At 46.6% G+C, this 25,255-nt stretch overlaps 1 pseudogene; it reads right to left on the bottom strand.

Moving 5' to 3' along the window:
- Positions 1-1,404: 1,404 nt before the first annotated feature.
- LOC139601927 (putative NAD(+)--arginine ADP-ribosyltransferase Mav) lies at positions 1,405-23,547 on the bottom strand (annotated as a pseudogene).
- Positions 23,548-25,255: the final 1,708 nt, after the last annotated feature.

Here is a 25,255-nt window from a genome sequence, read left to right on the forward strand (position 1 = left end):
TCAAAAATGAATATTTACCCAACTGCTGCCCATCTTCCCCATCAAACTGTGGGTGGTGATTGCAGCTATTGCTGAACTCCCAATTTATTCATGACATGCAGATTGCAGGGCCATAATTACAGCTGAGGTTGCTGTCACTCTGCTGGATCCCTGAGGATCCACATCTCCTGAGGGCTGGCATTGTTGGCTCTGGAGACACAGTTAAGTAGGGGAAAGCTGCAAAATGCCCTTGAGAGCAAGGTGACAGCTGAGCTCTTTCCTTGCCTGGCCTGAGCTTGTCCTGTGATATTCTGGATGTTCCTGTGGGAGCTGGCACAGGCTCCAAGGGGCTTCAGCAGTGCAGAAATAGCTCTGGGCTTGGCCACAGCCCTGTTGGTGCTCAGGAGCTGCTGGGAGGTGGTGGTGCTGGGGAGGAAGGGCTGGGCATGGTCAGAGTGGCAGGCTGGGAATTCCTTCCTTTCTGCTCATGGTGGGGTCCCACATCAGCATATGTTCTTTTAATTTAATCATTCTTTTAATTTAATAATTCTTTTAATTTAATCATTCTTTTAATTTTCCTATGATATCATTATAATTCTTATAACTTCTTATAATTCTTATAATTCTTGTAATTTTCCTGTGATACCCTATATTCTTATATTTTCTTATAATTCTTATAATCTTCCTATTATATCATTATAATTCTTAAGTTTTTTTTTATAATTCTAATTCTTGTTTTAACAATGACAGAAAGGGACACCAGAGGGACAGGACAAGAGGGAATGGCCTCCAGTTGCACCAGGGGAGGCTCAGGTTGGACAGCAGGAGGAATTTCTCCATGGAATGGGTGGTCAGGCATTGGAATGGGTTGCCCTGGGAGGAGGTGGAGTCCAGTCTCTGGAGGTGCCCAAGGAAGGCCTGGATGTGGCACTCAGTGCTCCTTTCCTTTCCTTTCCTTTCCTTTCCTTTCCTTTCCTTTCCTTTCCTTTCCTTTCCTTTCCTTTCCTTTCCTTTCCTTTCCTTTCCTTTCCTTTCCTTTCCTTTCCTTTCCTTTCCTTTCCTTTCCTTTCCTTTCCTTTCCTTTCCTTTCCTTTCCTTTCCTTTCCTTTCCTTTCCTTCCCTTCCCTTCCCTTCCCTTCCCTTCCCTTCCCTTCCCTTCCCTTCCCTTCCCTTCCCTTCCCTTCCCTTCCCTTCCCTTCCCTTCCCTTCCCTTCCCTTCCCTTCCCTTCCCTTCCCTTCCCTTCCCTTCCCTTCCCTCCCCTCCATGAATTAATTAAATATTTACACACTTTTAGAGTCAGATATTGCACACAAACTCAATTTTCTCCCAAGTCATTAAATTCATACTTTAAAGCCCGTTTTTAATGTGTCCCTGTGGGAACATTAAAAGAACATTTTGTGGAGTTACAGAATTGTAGCTCTGTGCTACAAGCACTGGAAGGGGGACTCAGGATCTGGGGACACAAACAGGCGGATTTTAAACCCAGAAAGGGTCAAAGTTAAAGGTTTAAGAAGAAAAGCAGCAGCTTCTTGAAAGGAATAAGGTGTGTTTGACTCCAAATATAATTTAAAAAAACCAACAACTTTGTCTTTCAATAAGCTGTGATCCAGAATGATGCCTTCCCAGCTTCTAAGATGTTCCAAACAAACAATATTAATTCCTGGGGAAAAAAACCAAACCATCCTCCTATCTCACAGGTGCCCTCTGCAAATTGAATTCACAGCCCTGAAAACCCAGAGCTGATGCCAAGCATTTTAATCTTACCAGAAGTAAACAGAGAGCCCCAATTTACATAAAAATCGATGTGTGAAATGATTTCAGTGCTAACACTGGGACACTCGGAGTGCTTGGAGTGACTTTGGGGCCACTCAGGGCTTTCTGGGTGGATGCTGCTGAGATGCTGGCTGTGGTTCTTTTCAGGGGTTTGGAGGAAAAATTACCTGGGGAGAAAAAAGCTCTGCTTCAGGAAAAACCCCAAAGGGAAATGGAATGGAAAGAAGGAGCAGATTCTCCAAGGAGAGTTCTTGAAACCTTCCTGGCAGGGGGATTTGAGGGCTCTGAATTATCAAACCTCCAGTCCTCTCCAGTTGTGGGATGAAATATTTCAGCTTGTGGTGAAAAGAAGCTCAGGAAAGATGCTTTACTGGCTGCCTCTGATCTGAAAACCAAATATTCCCTGAATTGCTGCCCACACAAGGAAAACATCCCTGAGCTGTGCTGGAATTTACTGCAAGAGGATGCACTGAAGTTTATCCAAGCAGAGTCTGCATTTGCAGACCTTTGGAGATTACTTTTATCTTCTTTCCACTATTAAATATAGCTCAGCTCTGCTGTGCTTTCCCACGAATAAAATTTGCTGGTGATTACTTCTAGGAATCATCCATGGAGAGTTTTTAAGGAGCTGTTTTCAAGGAGTGTTTTTAAGGAGCTGTTCAGCTGTGTGTTTGTGCTAGATGGGATCAGTGCTGTGTAATCCACAGTGTTCCCTCTGCTCTGGGATTATTTTTTGGCTGCTCCATGTGGGAAGGAACCTTCTCTGCTTCAGCACTTTGCCTGTCTTTTAAATCTGAAATTGGGGTGGATTTTTTGGAGAGGAGTGTGGAGACTGCAGGGACTCTTCTTCAGGAATTGTAGGGACAGGACAAGGGGGAATGGGCTCAAATTGAAAGAGATCAGGTTTAGATGGGATATTAAGAATAAATTCTCCCTGTGAGGGTGGTGAGGGGCTGGGATTGAATTCCCAGAGCAGCCGTGGCTGCCCCTGGATCCCTGGAATGTCCAAGGCCAGGGACAATATTTCATCCCATGGAAGGAAGGGCTTGGAGCAGCCTGGGACACTGTGTCCCTGCCATGGCAGGGGTGATCTTTGAGGTGATCTTTGAGGTCTCTTCCAACCCAAACCCTTCCATGACTCTTTGATTCTCTTACCTGGAGCTGTGGAGCTTTTCCCAGGGCTGGGAGCACGGAGAGGTGAGCTCAGAGCTGGGGAAGGGCTCACCTGGGGATTTCTCAGGCTGGAGCTGCTGCTGGGGCTGTGAAGTGTTGATTTGTGTCTGGGGGTGCTGATGGCTTTGGGGGATTAGCACTGCTGGGACCTGGATCAGCAGAGAAAGGGCAGGGGAAGGAGCAGCTCCTGATCCCTGCTGGGGAAGGAATTTCAGCTCATGGAGGGGAGCAGCTCCTGATCCCTGCTGGGGAAGGATGCTCAGCTCATGGAAGGGAGCAGCTCCTGATCCCTGCTGGGGAAGGAATTTCAGCTCATGGAAGGGAGCAGCTCCTGATCCCTGCTGGGGAAGGAATTTCAGCTCATGAAGGGGAGCAGCTCCTGATCCCTGCTGGGGAAGGAATTTCAGCTCATGAAGGGGAGCAGCTCCTGATCCTTGATGGGGAAGGAATTTCAGCTCATGGAGGGGAGCAGCTCCTGATCCCTGCTGTGTGTGTGACAACTGATGGGCAAAACTATCAAACAAGTTTTTATCATACAAGAGAGAGAGGTAGGAAATAGATTCATAGAGAGTTCTTGAAATCTCACAGAGATGGTGGATGAAGGTATAGACAGGGAGGAAGGTTTTGAATTAAGACTTTTTCGAACAATGACTTGTAATTATTATCAGGCATGACTTATGCCCTTTGAACTGACTGGACTTTCACAGCATTAAAATTGCTGTGTTGTATTATAGCAATGCTTAGTGCACTCAAAAAGATGCTTTAAGTAAGTAATAAGCAGAAATATTACAGTAAAGCTATGAAATGCAAAGTAGTTAATAAAGGACACAGTTAGGAAAGTTTCTTTTAAGGTGAACTGAGAGGGGGAATTGTGGGAATCCATAAATCAGAGGGTTTTGGGAAAGCTGCAAAAGGCAGCCTCAGAGACAGCAGAACTGGGATTGGAGCTAAGCAGCAGCCATGAGATTGGTCAGCAGGAAAATTATGTAAGAAGTAGAAAAGTAAGGACAAATAGAACAATGGTCTGTGTATTAATGCTTGTTTAGAATAACTCCCTAAGCTACAGAAAAGTTTATCTAGTGAGATATTAGGAAGATATTAGGGGGTTTTAAGGTTAATAATGGAGCTGTGTGCATTGTGTTTGAAGGCTCACAAGCAGGTATTGTATTTGAAATAAGCAAGCACTGTTTTAACTGAAGGTATGTGTGCTTATAGTGGTTGGATGGAACTACTGTCAATGTGCTTCTGCTTTGTGTGATTGGTCAAAAAACTTTTAAAGTGAGTTGTAACATTAAGTTCTTGCTCTGCTGCCTGAGATGTGAGCTGGTGGCACCTTCCCATTGCCATAACCATGGAATGAGACTGAGCTGGAAAATAAACCAGCTCAGGGCACGTTCCACAGCAAACCCATCCTGTTTGTGATTTGTACAGAGACCCCAGCCAGCAACAGATGCTCAGCTCATGGAAGGGAGCAGCTCCTGATCCCTGCTGGGGAAGGATGCTCAGCTCATCTCCTCCCAGGCAAACCCACCAAGGGAGGAGGAATCACACACATCCAGTGCCAAAGGGTGTACGATGACTCGAGGGATAAAAATCACACTTCTGTATTGCCCAGATTCATCTCCCTGTGCCTGACAAGCAGCACCAGATGCTCTCTTCTCAGCTGCTTTATGGGATTCTGGGACACCCTGGTAATTGCTGTGAGTGGGAGATGATTCCCCAGCAGCTGGCATGTGCTCACCCTGATCCTGGGCACTTGTCAATCCACGTAGGGACAGCACAGCCTGCTCCCTGTGCTGCCACGGGCAGCCTGGGAATTCCTGTTTTCTTATTATATCATTATAATTTCTTATAACTCTTATAATTCTTATAATTCTAATTCTTATAATTTTCCTATTATAGCATTATAATTCTTATAATTCTTGTTTTCCTATTATATCATTATAATTTCTTATAACTCTTATAATTCTTATAATTCTAATTCTTATAATTTTCCTATTATAGCATTATAATTCTTATAATCTTCCTATTATATCATTATTATTCTTATAACTCTTATAATTCTTATAATTCTAATTCTTATAATTTTCCTATTATATCATTATAATTCTTATAATTTCTTATAATTCTTATAATTCTTATAATCTTCCTATTATATCATTATTATTCTTATAATTTCTTATAATTCTTATAATTTCTTATAATTCTTATAATTTTCCTATTATAGCATTATAATTCTTACAACTTCTTATATTTTCTTATAATTCTTATAATCTTTCTATTATAACATTATAATTCTTATAATTTCTTATAATTCTTATAATTTCTTATAATTCTTGTAATTTTCCTATCATATCATTACAATTCTTATATTTTCTTATATTTTTAATTCTTATAATTCTTGTAATTTTCCTATCATATCATTACAAGTCTTATATTTTCTTATATTTCTTATCATTCTAATTTTAATAATTCTTATAATTTTTCTATTATATAATTATAATTCCTATACTCCTATTTTTCTTCCTCTGAGTTGCTGCTGAATGGCTGAGGCCTCACCACTGCACCTCCTGCAGGCTGCCCAGTTGAATCATTGTACTAAAGAATACAGATTTCACCCCCCTTTCCAAAAAACCACTGTTCCACTTCCCCCAGCCTTGCCCCAGGCTGTATTTTGGGAGTTGCTGGAATGTTATCCCAGCACAAATTGTGCCTCAACTCATGGAAGTGCATTTCACAGTTAATGATGTTCCACACAAACAATATTAATTCCTGGGAAAAAAAACCCCCGTCCCCCTCTCTCACAGGTGCCCTCTGCAAATTGAATTCACAGCCCTGAATTTCTATTTCTTTCTATTCCAAAGAAATCTTTGAATAGATTAAAATCACTTCTGATTTTTGGTTTAGGTTCAGAAGGTCTCCTGCTCCCCTTGGGGCTGGTGGGAGATATTGATGAGCAGCTCTTGGGCATCATTGGGTGGAGAAGGGAGTCCTGCCTGCTGGGTTTCCAGTGAGGAAAAGAGGAATAAAACCAGCTAAAAACAAATATTCCAAGAATTCCTCCAAAGCTGTTGCTTTCATTCCAGGTAGGAATGAAAACACAGGATTTAGGCAGTTGAAAACAATTTTCTTCCTTACTTCTTTTCTGTAAGCAGCCTGGCAGGGTTTGGTATTTGTGGGGTTCCCCAGACAAGGAAGGAATGATGACTCTGAATCCATGTTCTCAGAAGGCTAATTTCTTATTTTATGATATATTATGATATATTATATGATATTATTATATTAGTATATATATAATATACTATACTATATTATCCTAAACTGTACTAAAGAATACAGAAAGGATACAGACAGAATGCTAACAAGATAATAATGAAAACTCGTGATTCTCTCCAGAGTCTCCACACAGCTTGGCCCTCATTGGTCATAAAGTCAAAAAAATTCACATGAAACCAATGAAACAATCACCTGTGGGTAAACAATCTCCAACCAAATTCCAATGGAGCAAAACACAGGAGAAGCAAATCAGAAAATTATTGTTTTCCTTTTTCTCTGAGGCTTCTCAGATTCCCAGGAGCAGAATCCTGGGCAAGGGGATTTTTCCAGAAAATGTGATGGTGGCAGTTTGGTCCAACAGGAGCTGATGCTGGCACGTGCTCAGCAGGGCTGGCAGCTTCTGCTTTCCCAGGCACAGCTTTGGAACTTTTGGAGGGACACAATGGTGCAAAAGGGTCTGTCTGAGTGAGGGAATGAAACCTTTCCCAGCTTCAGGAATGCTGCTGGCAGCTGAAGAGCAGGAAAAGGGATTCTCCAGGCCTGCAGGGCTCCAGCACTGTCTAGACTTGGTAATGCAGGGCTGCAAAACCTCCCTCCTTGAGCTGCTGCCACGGCCTCTCAGTGTCCTGGAAATGGAATTGGAGAAACCTCCCAGTGCCAAAGCCTCAGTGCTGTAATGAGCCCCCAGCTCCTGCCAGATTTGGCAGCTCAGCCCTCTGAACTGGAGAACTTGCAGCAGGTGGGAGAAAAGCTCATTTCCCAAAGCCACATCCCTCTGGATGTGGCACTGACAGCACCAAAATCAGTTTTCAGCCACCAAAATCAGTTTTCAGCCACCAAAATCAGTTTTTGGATGCTCCTGTCCTCTCTGGCTCCAGGAGTCTGCTGGCAGAGCTCGGCTCTGCAGAGCTGGCTTGGGTCACCAACCTGGTTTGGGTTCAGGATGAATTTCCTCCTCCAGCCTCCCTTCTCCCCTTTCTGGGGTGGAGTTTCTTGCAGCCAAGCACCCCCTTGTCCCTCCATTTCCCTCTGAAGGCTGCAGCAGGGTTTGCTCACCCCTGTTTCCCTAAACCCAGACCAGGTCAGGATCAGCTGCCAGGAGCAGAGGTTTTCCTAAGCCTGTGGCTGGAATTGCTCCTCCTGCAGCCTTGCTCTGCTCCAGGCACTCTCCCAGGGAGGAGGAGTGGGAAGCACAATTCCAGCCCTGGGTGTTTTCTCCTGTGCACCCACAGCCCATGGGAAAGCAGAGCTGGCCAGCCCCAAACCCTCCTCGTTTCACCCTTCCTGGAGCTGTGCTCTGACCTTTCCCATGGCATGAGGGGTGGAGAAATGTCCTCCCTGCTTTCAGCAGCGCTGGAATGAGGGAGTGGCTGAGGCAGAAAATGACCCAGCTCCTCCCAAGTGCCCATTCCCCCCTCCCCTGGCTTGCAGACACCTGCAGCTGGCACAGCACTGAGCTCACCTGGCCAGTTCTGCTGCCAGCCCACAGAGGCACCGCTGCTCCTCTGAGCAGGAAATGAGGCTCTCACGTGTATTTTGAGAGAGTCTGAAGTTTCCTGGAGTGTGCTGTGGTTCCTGTGCTGGCAGTTTTGGGTGGAAAGCATCCTTTTCCAGAGGTGCAGGTCAGCTCTCTGTTTCTCTGCCTCTCAGCCTTGAGAAGGCTGAGCTGGAGCAGAGGCTGGGCAGAGCTCCAGAATAAAGCAGGGATTTATTCAAAGCATCTCCTCCATGGATCCACCTTGGGCAGCACCAGAGCCCAGCCAGGGCTGCACCCAAGATGAACCAAAACGGTCCCAAATTGAACCCAAAATGGTCACAAAATGAATCCAAGAGGGACCAAAATGGTCCCAAAGTGCACGACTTTTAAAGTAAGATTAATTTAAAGTTTAATTTTAATTAAAGTGAATCAAAAAAGGAGATGTTTGTTTCAGGTTTGTTCTAAGGCTGGAAGCAGAAAAAGGAGAATTGCCTTTTAAAGTAAGATTAATTTATGTAAAAAAAGGAACAAGTTGGAGATGTTTGTCTCAGGTTTGTTCCATAAGGTGGGAAACAGGAGGAAATCTGTTTTTTGATCCCACGGGGTCTGTCCCTGGGATCAGTTCTGCTCCATTTGCATCTTGCAGTTCATTGTCCCATTCCAGCTTTAGCCCCTGCAGTCCCATCCTTGTTTTTCTCTCTCCAGCCCACGGGGTTTGTGCTCCTGGGCTGAGATTTGGATCATTTGTCCTTGGTGCCCAGCTGGAGCAGGAATTGTTTTGTGTCCCTGCTCTGTGCACAGAGCTCAGCACACCCTGATGTGAGCCCAGCCCCACACACTAAAGCAGCACAGAACCTGAAACATAGAAAAGCTCAAACCTGAGGCATCGTACCCACAGCAGTGGAGGCAGCTCAGACCTTCTGTCCTTTTGGTGCAGGTTCCTGGCCTCCATCCAAAGACAGGACCCCCCTGAGCAGAGCTTTGGCTGTAAGGGAGCAGGCAGGGAATCTGCAATCAGTGAATCTGGATGCCAGCTGGAGCTTCACCCCCAGTGGGAATCTGAGCTTGGGATTAACAAGATTTTCGGATCTGCTGAAGCTTTGGGCCATGGTATTTTTGCCTCTTGGACTGACACACCATATGTGGGTTGTGCATCAGAGGCTGAGGTGTCAGGACCCATAAAGAAATCTTAATTCCCATAGGAATGTGCTCCTCCCATCCATCTGGTATGAGGTGTGCCATCCAGGAATGGCAGAGGAGGTGCCCAGGATGGTCAGTGAGGGCCTTGCATTGAGAGGAGCACTCACTTCTTAATTTATATACAGGAAAATGGGCACAGAGACCTTCTGTGCTGAACTCCATAAGAAATGCTGAGAAAACCTGGAAAGCCCTGCTGCCATTTCCTGCTGCAAATCCCCCACAACAGACCCTGATATCCAGGGCTGGCAGCCAAACCCTCTCGAGTCAATGGAAAGATTCCCCTTGACTTTAATGGTCTTTGCATGAGTGCCTAATTCCTTCCTGTTCACAGCCTCTCTTGGCCTCAGCCATGGAAACAACAGCAGCTCCAAAGTGCTGCAGTGAGCTGTGAACCCTTCAAAGCAGCACCATGGCACATTTCCCTGTGCTGCCAGCCACTTGGAATGGGATTTGTTTGACGAAAAGCACAAAAAGCTGATCAGTGTGCTGTGGCTGCAGTGTGAATGAGGGTTTGAACAGAGCAGGCAGCGAGGCTGGAGAGGGGCTGGGAACACAAAAACCCTGAGAGGAACCCCTGAGGGAGCTGGGGGTGCTCAGCCTGGAGCAAAGGAGACTCAGGGGTGCCCCCATCACCCTCACAGCTCCTGAAAGGTGCCTGTGCTCAGCTGGGGCTGGGCTCTGACACAACCAGAGCACACAGCCCCGAGCTGCACCAAGGGAAATCCAGGGTGGAGAGCAGGGAAAAGTGTTTGACACAAAGGGGGATAAAGTTCTGGAATGTTCTGCCCGGGGAGGTGGGGGAGTCCCCATCCCTGGGGGTGTTTAACAAAGCCTGGATGTGGCACTGGGGGCCAGGGTTTGGGTCAGGGGCTGGGGCTGGGCTGGACTCCATGGCCTTGGAGGTCTTGATCCCAAAGTGTGAACCCAAAATGTGACCCTGAAATGTGACCCCAAAGTGTGATCCCAAGAAATGATCCTAAAATGTGACCCTGAAATGTGACTCCAAAATATGACCCCAAAATCTGATCCCGAAATGTGACTCCAAAATATGACCCCAATGTGATTCCAAAATGTGACTCCAAAATATGACCCCAATGTGATTCCAAAGTGTGAACCCAAAATGTGACCCTGAAATGTGACCCCAAAGTGTGACTCCAAAATATTACCCCAAAATGTGACTCCAAAGTGTGACCCCAAAATGTGATCCCAGGCTGTGATCCCGAAATGTGACCCCAAAGTGTGATCCCGAAATGTGACCCCAAAGTGTGATCCCAGCCTGGTCTCCATGGCTTGGGCACAAATCCCCAGTTCTGGAGCCAGGTCCTGCCAGAGGAATCTCCCCTTGCTTTCCCAGCTGTGCATTCCTGAGATGAACAGGGCAGCTCAGGCTGGGGATGTCTCTCAGCAGAAAATCTGACCTGGGCAATCCATGGAAAAGTCTGGAAAAGCCTGGGGTGAGCTCCCTCCTCACAGCCCTGTTTGGGGAGCTCTGCCCGTTTGGGTTTGGGAGTGTTTGCCCATCAGTCTCCCTAGAAACGTGGCTGCTTGAGGCTCCCAGTCCAGCCACGTGGGAATTGTGCTGGCCTGGCTCTTTTGGAAGGATTATTTGCTTTTTCAAGCCCTTGTCTGATGGTTCTGTTGCACAGGGAAACAGGCAGGACGTGGATGAAGTAATGAGTTCATCTCTCTGCAGTCTAGCCAGGTACACTTCTTTCTGCTCCCAGGACTTAATTGAAATGCAGGCATCTTTCCTCACATTTTTATGAAGCTCAATGGCAAATAAAGGCCACTCTCTTGTTACATCACCATGAACTTGGTTTTATTTTGTCTGAAAAGGAGAGATCCAAGGGCAATATCCTCGCTTGCCCTGCATTTGGTCACTCTGGGATGTGCCATCTCCAGCAAGCAGCCAGAAATTCAGGGTTAAATCAGGACCAGGACTCATGGGCTGGAATGTTTGGGGACAGATGGAGGGACTTGTCCAGTGGAGAATACTGCATTAGCCTTGGATGGCTGATAAATCTTCACCTGGCTGATGCTCTCCCTCTTCTGTTTTGTGGGTTTGGCACTGACCCCATGGACATCATCATGCCTGGGGTCTGAGCCCACTGCCTGGACTCCTCCCAGGGCCCCCAGGCCTCACTGGAGAAAGGGAAAATAAAAATCCAGGCGAGTTTGATTGAATAATGAATTGATTTACTTTGCCCAGCCACAAAACAAGGCATATTCACCCAGAAGGAAATGAAACAGAGGTGCAACAGACTCATCTGTCCTACAAAGGAAACCACCAGCCCCTTGTGGGAGGGGTGTAAAGCTGTTGATGGGAATGATCATGCCATGGTCCTGTGGCCTTGCAGTGCTCTGTGATTTTGGTTACTCCAGGCTGTGATCAGACCATCCTCATGCCAGTCCAGCTGGCCACTGGCCCCAGTGGCTGTGGCTGCTGTGCTCGTGGCTTCAGTTTATGCAGTCCCAGGAATGTCTTTGTGCTGCTTTCTGCAGCTTGGCTGCACCCTGCAGGGTTCTGGGTTATGAAACTGCAGGGCAGTTTAAAAATTCAGCTCTTTTTAATACAGAACTGCTGTCTCCTGGTATGAATATTGCAGTGCTGTGTTCTGCTTGGAATGATGCTGCTCCAGCACTCAGCACTGCTTGTTCATTTTCCTGTCTGAACCTGGCCAGGCCCATCAAATCAAAACCTGCCCTAAAATGCTGCAATTTCTCAGATTACACTTCATGCATGGGGAATGGACACATTTAGATGATGCTGCCAGGATGGCTGCACGGGGAGAGAAGGTTTTGCATGAGGAGAGAAGCTTCTGCACGAGGAGAGAAGGTTTTACTCTTTGTGGAGAAGGTTTTTGCACTTGGGGAGAGAAGGTTTTGCATGAGGAAAGAAGGTTTTGCACTGTGGGAGAAGATTTTGCACTATAGAAGAGAAGGTTTTGCATGAGGAAAGAAGGTTTTGCACTGTGGAAGAAGGTTCTGCATGAGGAGAGAAGGTTTTGCTGTGTGTGGAGAAGGGTTTGCTCTGTGGAGAAGGTTTTGTTCAGTGTGGAGAAGGTTTTGCTCAGTGGGGAGAAGGTTTTGCATGAAGAAAAAAGGTATTGCACTGTAGGAGAAGGTTTTTCCTGAGAAAGAAGGTCTTGCACCGTGGGAGAAGGTTTTGCTCAGCGTAGAGAAGGTTTTGCTCTGTGGGAGAAGGTTCTGCACTCTGGCAAGAAGGTTTCACTCTTTGTGGAGAAGGTTTTGCACTTGGGGAGAGAAGGTTCTGCACTGTGTGGAGAAGGTTTTGCCTGGGAAAGAAACTTTTGCACTATGGGAAAAGGTTTTCCATGAGTAGAGAAAGTTTTGCTCTGTGGAGAAGGTTTTGCATGAGGAGAGCAGGTGTTGCTCAGTGTGAAGAAGGTTTTGCTCAGTGTGAAGAAGGTTTTGCTCCATGGAGAAGGTTTTGCTCAATGTGAAGAAGGTTTTGCCCCATGGAGAAGGTTTTTCTCAGTGTGGAGAAGGTTTTGCACTGTGGAAGAAGGTTCTGCATGAGGAGAGAAGGTTTTGCTCAGTGTGAAGAAGGTTTTGCTTAGTGTGGAGAAGGTTTTACTCTATGTGGAGAAGGTTTTGCCCCATGGAGAAGGTTTTGCTCATTGTGGAGAAGGATTTGATCTGTGTATGGAGAAGGTTTTGCTCCATGGAGAAGGCTTTGCTCAGCATGGAGAAGATTTTGCTCCATGGAGAAGGTTTTGCTCTGTGCAGAGAAGGTTTTGCTCCATGGAGAAGGTTTTGCTCAGCATGGAGAAGGTTTTGCTCCATGGAGAAGGTTTTGCTCAGCATGGAGAAGGTTTTTCTCATTGTGGAGAAGGCTTTGCTCCATGGAGAAGGGTTTGATCTGTGTATGGAGAAGGTTTTGCTCAGCATGGAGAAGGTTTTTCTCATTGTGGAGAAGGTTTTGTTCCATGGAGAAGGGTTTGATCTGTGTGTGGAGAAGGTTTTGGTCATTGTGGAGAAGGTTCTACACAAGGAAGTCTGGCACTGTGGGAGGCTGTGCAGCCCAACCCCACTGGTGGGTGGTTGGGCCAGGCCCCAGAGAGCAGGGTGAAGGAAGCAGGTGGCTCTGCCATCTGCAGGGGAGGAGGTGCCAGCCCTCAGTCCACCCTCCAGCTTCTGCAACTGGAACTGGAAGGTGCCGTGGGTATTAAACAGGATCAGAGCGACAAATGGCTCATCCCTTGGGATTTCCTTGTGGCTGGAGTGATGGGAACAGCAGCAGGAGCAGAGGGCTCAGAGGGCTGAGCTGGCTCCAGGGCTGAGCGAAGCAGCTGGAGCACGGGGCTTGGGGATGAGCAGCAGAACAGGGAAGCCATGGAGCTAAAGGAGCAGCAGGGATGGCACAGAAATCCTCCTGGTGTTGTGAGGGTCCCCAGGACGAGGTGAGAGATGAGAATTGACTCCAAGTTCTCAGAAGGCTGATATATTATCTTATATTATATTATATTATATTATATTATATTATATTATATTATATTACATTACATTACATTATATTACATTATATCATATTACATTATATTACATTATATTATATTATATTACATTACATTATATTATATTATATTATATTACATTATATTATATTATATTATATCATATTACATTATATTATATCATATTATATCATATTGTATTATATTATATAAATCATATAATATATTGTATTATATGAAAATGATATACTAAAACTATACTAAAGAATGAGAAAGGAGACATCAGAAGGTTAGAAAAGAATGAATAATAAAAACCTGTGACTGACCAGAGAGTCTGACACAGCTGGACTGGGATTGGTCATTAATTAAAAACAATTCACATGGTACCAATCAAAGATGCACCTGTTGGTCAGCAACCTCCAGACCACATTCCAAGCAATCAGATAATTATTATTTACATTTCTTTTCTGAGGCTTCTCAGCTTCTGAGGAGAAAAATCCTGGTGAAGGGATTTTTCAGAAAATACCATGGTGACATGCTGGCAATGAGATTTATGGGAGGGTGTCTCTCACTTCCAGTGGCAGATGCCTCGTGGTTTGTGACATTTGAGCAGGGTGAGAGAGGTTTCAGGGCAGGGAGCAGCCTCTGTCTGCCAGGGGGGCAGTGGGCTGAGCTGGTTTGTGGTGGGAGGGAATTTTCTAAATCAGATTTTTATGAGGTGTCTAATTGAGTCATCATCCCTGCCCCCCTTCCATGCACAAACATTTGCTCTGCCCTGAAATGTGAGATGAGCAAGGCTGGTGAGAAATGTCTGCATGCAGCAGGGGAGCAGAGGAGGGCGAGGAAAGAGAGAATTCCTCCCTTGCCAGTCCTTAAAACAAGATTGTAAAAAATCCCATAGAAAAAATAACAACAACAGAAAGAGCTTGTGGTTTCCTAAGACAGTTTGTATTTCTGGAAGTTGATGACCCCCTGGATTACTGTTGTTTTTTTTTAGATCTCTTTCAATTTTTTTTTCTTTTTTTTTAGGATGGTTTGTCTGCAGCGTGGCTGTGTGTGGGTAGAGAACTGGAAATATGCAGAGGGAAAAAAAGAGCTAAAAATGGGCAGGAAAAAGAAGGCTGCATATGCTTTCTTCTCCTTATATATATAAAAAAAAATTAAAAAGAGCCTGAAGCTGCTAAAGATTTGGGTTTGTAGGGGTGGAGCACAGGCAGATGAAGCTGATCCCGAAGACCATGAATAATACAGGATTTTTTTTTCTCCCTGCTCGACTGCAGGAGATCTGTGTCTCAGATCTTTGCAGAACAACCTCTCCAAACTTCTGATTTACGTCCCTTGGAAGCTGCAGAGAGGAGAGGGGATGCAGCCAAGCCATCCCAGGGAGCTGGATGCTGTGGTGGACCTGCAGGAAATTGGTTCCTTTGTGCTGCCCAGTTTTTGGTGTCACATCTCATTTTTGGGCTGTTTTGCTCCGAAAACAGTCTGGCCCTCCAGAAATATTTCTATTTTCTCGTGCATGTGCTGAGCTGAGCCCTGCTGGTCTCCTTGGGACGTGGCTGCATTGCAGGAGCTCCAAAAAAAGGGAAATTCTGTCCCTGAGTGGGACAAAGTGGGACCTGAGTGCCAAGGGCTGCTCCCATCTCTGTGTGCAGCCCCAGAGCACCTCCTGCCCTCTCTGCTGCTCTCCTGCTCTGGATTTTCATTGCTTGCACTGCAGGAGGCTCTAGAAGGGACCCCTGGAGGGAAATTAAATCAAAAAACCACTTGTGGCATCCTTGTCTGGAGGTGACAAATGCCCCTTCCCACTCTGCAGGGTGTGAGTGGCTCTGTGCTGGCAGGGCTTGGCTTGGGCACCAATGCCCATTAAATTTTCACTCTTTCTCCACCCTGAAGCTCTGGAGACATGCCAAGAAAGCTTTTTCTTTTTGGTTTGGAGTTTTTGGGTTTGGTTTTTTGTTTTGTTTTGGTTTTGTTTTATTTTTTTGTTGTTGTTGTTTTGTATTTTCCCAGTTACCAGCCAGAGTATCCGCCTCGTTTCTTCTGTGCCCATTGCTCTTTTACAGCACTAAAAGGTTTTATTTGATTTATTTATTATTTTATTTGGAAACTTCAGCTTTGCCCTCTCTCCCTTTGTTTCCCTCAGCTGGAAGCTTCCCTTTAAAACATTAATATCCCTATTATTTTCTTTTTCCCTCCCAGCAGGTTAATTAATACTTGATTCATCACCTTGAAAGCTGATGGGTGTTTATCCAGATCCTGAAGGCAATGAATGCCTGCTATAAATAAATCCCCATCACTGACAGCCCATTTTTATTGATTCTCCTTCAGGAAGCCACCTCTGCTTGGCTCTAAAGGAGTTAATCCCAAACTTCTCCCAGGCTTAGTTTGGGATTGACCTGGCTCCACGTTCTCCTGCTTGAGCTTTTCTGTGCAAACACGATGCCTTTTAATGAGGGAAAAAAAGCAGATTTGTGGAGAGAGACCCAGACAGCTCAGCAGGATCTCTCCAGCCCAGGTCAGCAAAAGCCACTGCAGTTTGTGAGTGCTTTTGTGGGCTGGGAGGGCTCTGGCTCTCTCTGAAATATTATTGATTTTGGCTCTTGGAGAGCCTTTTCCAAGTTCTCATCTGCTTCAAATAAATGGTGTTTATCTTTGTCTCCAGCCATTGTCATTGGTGACCTTAATTGGGTCATGTTGAAAAGAATGTTGAGTTTGTCACTCATGCAGAATTTAAAAAATCATTATTTACTTCTGCTGTTAACTCCCACCTTCATCCTGGGTGCTGCTGTGTGCCCATGAGAGCTCCTGGCTGCTGTCACCTCAGCAGTGACCCTTGGCCTGAGGCTGCATTAGAGGAGCCCAACGAGTTCAGCCCATCCTTGTGCCTCAGAAGTTGGGGTCTCCCCACAAGTGAGGCAAATTTTAGGGTTCAGAATTTGGAGTTTCCCCATCAGTGAGGCCATTTTTGGGTTCAGAATTTGGATTTTCCCCATAAGTTAGGCAAATTTTAGGGTTCAGAATTTGGTGTTTCCCCATAAGTGAGACTATTTTTGAGCTCAGAATTTGGGTTTTCCCCACAAGTGAGGCCATTTTAGGGTTCAGAATTTGGGGTTTTTCCCCATAAGTGAGGCCATTTTGGGGCTCAGAATTTGGGTTTTTTCCCCACAAGTGAGGCCATTTTTGGGCTCAGAATTTGGGGTTTTTCCCCACAAGTGAGGCCATTTTAGGGTTCAGAATTTCAGTTTTCCCCATAAGTGAGGCAAATTTTAGGGTTCAGAATTTGGGGTTTCCCCATCAGTGAGGCCATTTTTGAGCTCAGAATTTGGAGTTTTTCCCCATAAGTGAGGCCAATTTTAAGGTTCAGAATTTGGGTTTTCCCCATAAGTGAGCCCAATTTTGGGGCTCAGAATTTCGGTTTTCCCCATAAGTGAGGCCAATTTCTGGGTCAGAATCTGGTTTTCCCCACAAGTGAGGCCATTTCTGGGGTTCAGAATTTGGGTTTTCCCCATGAGGCCATTTTTGGGCTGCCCTCAGGAAGCTCCAGCCTCTGGACTGCCATGATTGTGTAGCATTCTCACTTTGTGTACATTTTCCCACCCCTTATAGAAAAGTCAAGCCCAAAGGAGCAGCCAGATATTTTTCATGATTATTTTAAAATCCTTGCTGCTCTGGATGATGAACTTTTTTATTTCTATTTTTTTTTTTTCCCAGGGACACTGGCTCATCCATTTTTAATTCTTGATCTTGGCAGCGCTGGTTGAATTAGAAACAGAACAACTGATTTTAATGAGTGCAAGATTAATGCAGATGAGCTTGGCTGGGGCTGTGATGCAGCTGAGGAGAGGTGATTGTCTCCCCCAGCTCCCTCCTTGGTGGGGCTGTCACATCCCAGCACCACTGGAGCAGGGAATATTCCCATCTCAGCTCCTCCCCTGCAGGAGAGATGCTCATTAACCAAAATCTCATAAAATGAGGTTTTGCTCATTAACCCCTGGCAGCTGCTCTGGGCCTTCCCCAGCCCTGCAAGGCGCAAGGGGAGGAGGAAGGTGAGGATGATGTGCAGGAAGCTCCCTCTGGATGGGGAGGAGGAGATTTTGGCTGTTGGGTGAGGCCACCACAGCTCCAGGAGTGGTTGTGATCCACACCTGTTGCCTGTCCCTCTGTGGAAAAATGCTGTTTTATTTTTGGGTAATACAAGCAGCAGATGGTGATAAGAGAGAGCCCAGGACATCCCTCACTGGGTGTGGGATCTCAGCACATCGTTCCCGATGTCCAGAGATGCCAGGAGAACCCTTGGGGGTCTCGAAAATCCTGGAATGTTGCCAAGAGTGTTTGGTGGCTTGATTTTGATCCATCCACAGAAGTAACAAGAGTTTGAGGACAAGAGAATCACTTTAGAGTGAAGGGTGTAAAAGGGACACATTTAGAGGGTGAAATATAAACTTTAAGGTTTTTGGTACAGGGGGGTTATGGAGACAAGATGGGGGGATCAGGGTGTGTCTCGTCCTTCTTCTTTCTTCTTCTTGTCCTCCATCTCCTGTGATGATGTTGGCACTTGGGGATTGGTTTCTGGTGAAGGTGCACTTGCTAACATGGGTGAAAAGCATTGGGAAATAAAGGTAAATATTGTGTACGTAGATTTTAGTATAAAAAGACATGACCGCCCCGTGGGTGGTCAGAGAGTGCCTGTGACTGCTTGCAGGTCAGACCTCTGTTGGGCAGACAGAAAATTTTGTAGATAAGAAATAATAAACAACCTGAAGATCGAAAAGCTGAAGAGTCCAGACTCGTCCTTTGAATCGCGTGCCACCCAAGAACCGCCCTACCCGTGTCGGGGCAGAGACAGACAGACAGACGGACCCGACAACTGGGCTGAGCTCTCCCACTGCCCCACGTGAGCTCCAGCACTTGCTTTCCTACATAAAACCTCAATATTTGCAGAGTGAGTGCTTTTATTACCAAGGAAAAATGGGGGAGGCTGAGCTGAACTAATTCCATTTGATTCTGTGGGCAACTGGCAGCTTTTATATCCCCGTTTTATTTTTTTATGTGTTTCAATCAGGTGGTGCTTGCAGAGATCAGAGAGCTTTTTCCTCAGCTCTGTCCTTCCCACCAGTGTCCTCAGCATCTCCCCAGCCTGACAGGGCTCTGTTCTGTGCTGCTGACTTGGCCAGGTGATGTCAAGGGAAGTCAGGTTGGTGTTTTTGGCTTTTTCCCATTTCCAGCTCGTTACAAACCATTGTTGCCTTCCCTTCTGCCAGCTCAGAACAGGAGTGCTGCTTTAGCTCCGTGTCACCAAGGAGAAATTAAATATTGTCATTAAAAAATGCCAGCCTTGCATCATCTTCTCAGGCACAGAGGAAGAAACCTTTGCAATTAAATTCCCTCTGCTCCAGCAGGAGGGCAGAGGTTCCTCCTTTTTTTCCCCCTTTTCTGTGATGATGATATTCTGGGATTTTAGAGCAGCAGGGGGGGAAAAAAGCCTGTTTGATTTTCCTCATTATGTTAAGCCTGGTTTTACTTTCTGATTGCCAAAGCATGATAAATGGAACACAGATTACCTAGAGATTTTCAAAGATTTGCTTTCAATTTGATTTTTCCTGAGCCTTATTAAGCCTGCAGGTTTTATCTACACTTTGTTCTTCCAGTGGAGTAACATTACCTTGTATTAATGGCCATATTTTTTTTCCATTTTAAATGAAAACCAGACAGAGGCTTCTCATGCTTTGCTTTCAAATCCTATTTTAAAAAATATTGATCATGTGTGTGTGTGTTGTTCTTCCTTTCCCCCTGACCCTGCTGGCTCTGTAAAGGACATTTCCCAGGGAAATGCTTCCAGTTGTGGATCTCTGGGCATTGCTGGGTGCAGTTTTGGGGATTAAGGGATGCATTTTAGAAGGTGTAATGTATAGATGATTAAAAAAAAAAGTGCTTTCCAATAGAAAAGTAAGATTTAAAAGAATGAGCTGTAAAATCAGGGAGTACAGAGGAGCTTAGGCAGGGTAAGGTAACCCTTGAAGGGCTCAGGTGCACCTTGCAGGAGTTAATGCCAATGGAAGGGCTTGTCCCCCATGATTTCAGGAGAAACAGCCCCAAATCCGTGGCTTTAGGAGAAATGGCACAGCCTGAGTGCTGCTCTCTGGGAGAGCCTTGGAGGGTGGCAGGGATGTGGGGACAACACAGGACACACAGACAGACAAAACCCACCTGACACACCTGGTGTGCTCCTTCTGCTGCAGCCAGGAACCCTGAGCCTCCTTTGGGGCTTTCCAGGGTGGGGCTCAGGCCAGGGAGGGTTCCAGAGCATCCTCCTCTCTCAGAGGCCTCAGGGCAGCGGGAACTGGTGATGGAAAATCTCCCTGCACCTGGTGTGGGAAGCAGCTCCCTTGTGTGACAGTGACAGGAGCTGCTGTGGCCTCTGAGTGCTGGGGATGAAACCAAGGCAGCTGCTCAGGGAGCACAGAGGGGGGAGAACAGAGCATCCTGGGGTGCCCCAGCCATGGAGCTGGTGCAGGCCTGAACCCCCATCCCCAGAGCTGGCTCCATGAGCTGAGGTGATGTGGCATTCACATTCTCTGGAAAATCCCTTCGCCCAGGATTCCTCTCCTGGGAAGCTGAGAAGCCTCAGAGAAAAGGAAAACAATTCTGATCTCATTTGCTTCTCCTGTGTTGTGCTCATGTGGAATGTGTTTGGAGATTGTTTACCCACAGGTGATTGTTCCATTGGATTCTGCTGGGAGTTGTTTTCACTCTTTGGCCAATCAGGGCCAAGCTGTGTCAGGACTCTGGAGAGAGTCACGAGTTTTCATTATCTTTTTTAACCTTCTGTAAATATCCCTTCTGTATTCTTTAGTATAGTTTAGTATAGCATTCTTTAATATAATATAGTATCATAAAATAATAAATTAGCCTTCTGAGCACATGGAGTCAAGTTCATAATTCTTTCCTTCATCAGGACACCCTGCAAATACAATAAGGGGCTTCTCAGGATGTTCTCCTCCACACACCAGCCCAGGAGCTGTGCTTGAACTGGACACAGCTCTTCTGAAGAGGTTCCTGCTCTTCCTCCAGCCCCACTTGATGAACTCTAATTATAATAATATAATCATATTTATATTTATAATAACATAATTATTATATATTTATCGATATATTTATATATTAATAAATATATATTTATTAATATTTATATTAATAAATTAATTTATATATTATAAATTATAATATATAATTTATATTTATTATATATTTATATAATAAATATAAATATGATAATATATTTATATTTATATTTATATTTATATTTATATTTATATTTATATTTTGCCAGAGTAGCAAGCCACCTCAGCCCTGGTGTGCCCAGCCCACACTCTCCCCCTCTGCCACAAAATTCTTCATCTCCACTGCCCTTCCAGAGCCTCATCCTGTGTTAGAAAAGGCATTTCCCAGTCCTCTTTCCCTTGCATACACACACGTGGGGTGTTTTTTCCACTTGTTTACAAGAGAATGTTTTCTTTTTAAGAACAGGGATTGGTTTTGCAGCAGCTCCAGCCCCGCCTCACAAACCAAACATTGCCCAAGCGCTCCGTGGCTCAGGATGACGCTGTTGTTACTGGAATGCCAGTGCTGAATATCCAAAATGTGTTTCTTGGTGGAGCCTGGGGGGTTTTGTGCTCTGTGTCCCCAGCTGTGACCCAGAGCAGTGGTGGGTCCTTGTGGCTGAGCCAGGGGGATGTGGTTGGACTTGGGGCTGAGCTGGGGAAGGATTTGGGTTTATTTTCACACAGTAACACAATAACCCAAGGGCAGCTCTCACCATCCTGCAGCAGGGGAGCATCCCCTCCATTTCTCAGGCTGGAGCTGGTTCCAGTGTGACAGGGACTGCACTTTGCTGCTGGTTCTGGTTTTACCTCAGCATTGCCTCTGCCCCCCTTTCCAACAGCATCAAGCACTTCTGAGAGAATGCAGAGAGCTTCCCCAGGAACATCCTCTCACTATCACCACTCCATGCAGGATGCCAGATTCCATGAAAATGCTCTGATCTGTTCTGACAAATCCTCCGTTCCTAAGTAGATAATAACCAGAAAATCTTCCTAAATAAATCCTGGTTTTGGATCTGTGCCCACACTTTGTTATTCTTTCCTTACCAATTAACTGCTCCTTCTTGCCCTGAACTGGAGCATCCTCCAGGGGGAAAGGAGACCCAGATTTATGGAGCTTGGTGTGGGACTGGCAGGAGAGTTATGGCTGCAAAAATCAGGGTCTGATCTGGCAGCACTGAGGCAGGACTGACCAGAACCTCTCTCCTCAGCTGAGCAGGGATTAAAGGCTGCAGATAGCCAGAATCCCAAACTGCAGCACAAAGGGCTGGGATGTCTTCCCATGATACAGAATCAAAGAATGGTTTGGGTTTGGATAAAAATCACCTAATTCCACCTCCCCATGATACAGAATAAAAGAATGGTTGGGTTTGGATAAAAATCACCTAATTCCACCTCCCCATGATACAGAATAAAAGAATGGTTGGGTTTGGATAAAAATCACCTAATTCCACCCCCCCTGGCCATGGGCATAGCAGAATTTCAGGGAAGCTGGCACTGGAGGAGAGACAGGGATATATTGGAATAACATTCATTTATTTTCCACTCTTTCCCTTCAGTATCAAGTGGATGTATTTGATATTAATTTCCCTTTGGGCGAAGGGAATTCCAGAACCCGTCTGCCCCCAAACCTCTGATGCCACTGATGAGGTCAGAGCTCCACCACGGCCAGGTTGAGAAGGGAACATCCCTGCTGCTGCTGCTGGTGGCTGCTGCACCCCCGTGGCCACCAGCCACATCCCAGCACCTGTGGGGCGGCTTCTCCACCTCCTCCTTCCCAAAGCCCCCCAGCGGCGGCGCCGAGCTGCGGGAAAGGCCTGGGGATAAAAATTGGGCTTGGGAAGAAAAGTTGGGCTGGCTCAGCTGGGCAACAAAACCAGAAACTCCTGGTGATGCAGAGCTGTGGGGGGCTGGGGTTTGGGTAGGGATGTGGGGATATGGGGATGGAGGGGATGCAGGGATGTGGGGATGGAGGGGAGGCAGGGATGGAGGGATGTGGGGAGGCAGGGATGGAGGGATGTGGGGAGGCAGGGACACAGGGATGTGAGGCTGCAGGGATTCAGGGTTGCAAAGATTCAGGGATGTGGGGATTCAGAGATGCAGGGATTAAGGGATTCAGGGACCCAGGGATGCAGGGATTCAGGGATGTGGGGACGCAGGGATGCAGAGATTTAGGGATGTGGGGATTCGGGGATGTGGGGATGCGGGGATTAAGGGACACAGGGATGCAGGGATTCAGGGTTGCAAGGATTCAGGGATGAGGGGATGCAGGGATGAAGGAATGGAGGGATGCAGGGACATGGGGATGTGGGGATTCAGAGATGCAGGGATTAAGGGATGTGGGGATGCAGGGATTCAGGGATGTGGGGATGCAGGGATTCAGGGATTCAGGGACTCAGGGATGCAGGGATTCAGGGTTGCAGGGATATGGGGACACAGGGATGCAAGGATGCAGGGATGGAGGGATGTGGGGACTCAGGGGCACAGAGATGCAGGGTTGCAGGGATGTGGGGCTGCAGTGATGGAGGGATGTGGGGATACAGGGATTCAGGGTTTCAGTGATGTAGGGATTCGGGGACGCCAGGAGTCCGGGATGCAGGGATTTAGGAGCGCAGGGATCCAGGGATGCACCGCCCGCTGCCACCAGGAGGTGGCACAGCCCGAGCGCGGATGTCACACCGGGTCGCGCCCCCCCGGCCGCCGGGACCCCCCAAAAAAGGAGCGCGGGGTGATTCATCCTTCCAGGAAAGCCAATGAAAAGCTCCGCATCGTTTTTCTGGGAAAGCCTTTGTGCGGAATTGCTCCCGCGTGCAAAACAAAGGAACAAAAAAAGGGCACGAACTCTGTTTGGCTTGGAGAGGAGGGGAAAAGGAGCCCGCAGCTGTCGGGACACCCTCTGGCCGTGTCCCCCCAGAGCCAGAGGCTTTGCTGGCCCCCATTCCCTGCTCCCACATCCCGGCTGTCGGGATTTTCCCTATGGAAGCTGCATCCATGGCTTGTGCCAGCAGCAGCAGCTCGCAGAGGTTTCCCTGTGACCGTGTTCACAGGGGTTCTCAGATTGGGGAAGAGAAGAGGATCTGACTCCATGTTTCAAAAGGCTTATATTTTATTTATTATTTTATTATTTTTTATTATTTTATGATAATAATTTATTTTATTATTTTAAATTATTATTATTATAAATTATTATTTATTATTTTATGAGATATATTACAATAAAACTATACTAAAAGAATAGAAGAAAGAATTTCATCAGAAGGCTGGCCAATTAAGAAGCCATCCTTTGGTGAACAAATCTCTGTGACACGTTCTACCTGTTCCCAATGCCAGGTGCAGCAGGTTAAGATGAGAATTGTTTCCCATTTTTTTCTCTGATCCTCTCACAGCCTCCCCCAGGACGGTGCCTGGCAGAGCTGTGTTTCTCTCTGTGCCCACAGAGCTGCTGCCACACTGGCCCAGACGGCTTCTGATCATTCCAAATGACCAAAACTCACCCTGAAAACACAAATGCCAGCACGAGGGGTGGATTCCATCCTCCTGCCAGTGCTGTCCACTGGGGTCACACGCACCCAGGGGTGCTCCTGCTCAGCTGGTGCACAGCCCACGTCCCCCCTCACCTGCCCATGGAGCCATCTGCTGTCTGTGCCAGGATGGAGCTGCACAGGAACAAACCCAACATCTCCCCTCTGCCTAGAACATGAGTTCATGAACTGCTGCTATCATTCAGGCCTGTTCTAATTGAAACATCATGTCTTACACAATCATCCCCTTCTCCATCCCTTCTTTCATTCTTTCAGAAACCATTTCCTGCTTTTCCCAGCTGGACACGCTGTCCTTCCTCCTGCTTTGAAGCAAATATTTTGTTGGGTTTGGCTGCTGCCACAGCCACACGTCCTCTTCTGCCTGATATTTGAGCCATCTGCTGTTAAAGGGAATATTTGGGGCTGGAAGTCTCCAAAGGGGTTTGGGGTGCTGAGATGAATCAGGAAGCAGCAGAGCAGGAGGAAAATGCATCTCAGCTTCACCTGCAGAGTAATTCAGGCTGAAATGCTTTACAAATTAAAAGCTGAGAGATGCTTTTCCAACAGCCTGGTACTCCCATGCTGAGGAGCTGATCCACCCTGCTCCCCTCCACACGTGGACACAGAATCCAGCCCCCATTTCCTCTTTCGTCTCAAGTGAATGGAAAAAGAGAATTGGCCTCTGAGCTGTGGAGGTTGCCAGCATCTGCCTTGCCTCAATTCTGCTGCTTGGAGTGATGCCTCAGGTTTGAGCTTTTCTATTTTTCAGGTTCTGTGCTGCTTTAGTGTGTGGGGCTGGGCTCACATCAGGGGATGCTGAGCTCTGTGCACAGGGCAGGGACACAAAACAATTCCTGCTCCAGCTGGGCACCAAGGACAAATGATCCAAATCTCAGCCCAGGAGCACAAACCCCGTGGGCTGGAGAGAGAAAAACAAGGATGGGACTGCAGGGGCTAAAGCTGGAATGGGACAATGAACTGCAAGATGCAAATGGAGCAGAACTGATCCCAGGGAGAGACCCCGTGCCCGGCCGTGCATTTTGGGACCATCTTGGGTCATCTTGGGTGCAGCCCTGGCTGGGCTCTTGTGGTGCCCAAGGTGGATCCATTGAGGTCTTTTAATAAATCCCTGCTTTATTCTTTAGCTCTGCCCAGCCTCTGTTCCAGCTCAGCCTTCTCAAGGCATCAATTAGGTGTTGGATCAGAGTTTACCAACACTCTGATCACAGAGCAGGGAGACAAAACAATTCCTGCTCCAGCTGGGCACCAAGGAC

Source organism: Agelaius tricolor, unplaced genomic scaffold (assembly GCF_023055355.1).
Source record: "Agelaius tricolor isolate 1412-34295 unplaced genomic scaffold, bAgeTri1.0.p SCAF_32, whole genome shotgun sequence".
Lineage (NCBI taxonomy): Eukaryota > Metazoa > Chordata > Aves > Passeriformes > Icteridae > Agelaius > Agelaius tricolor.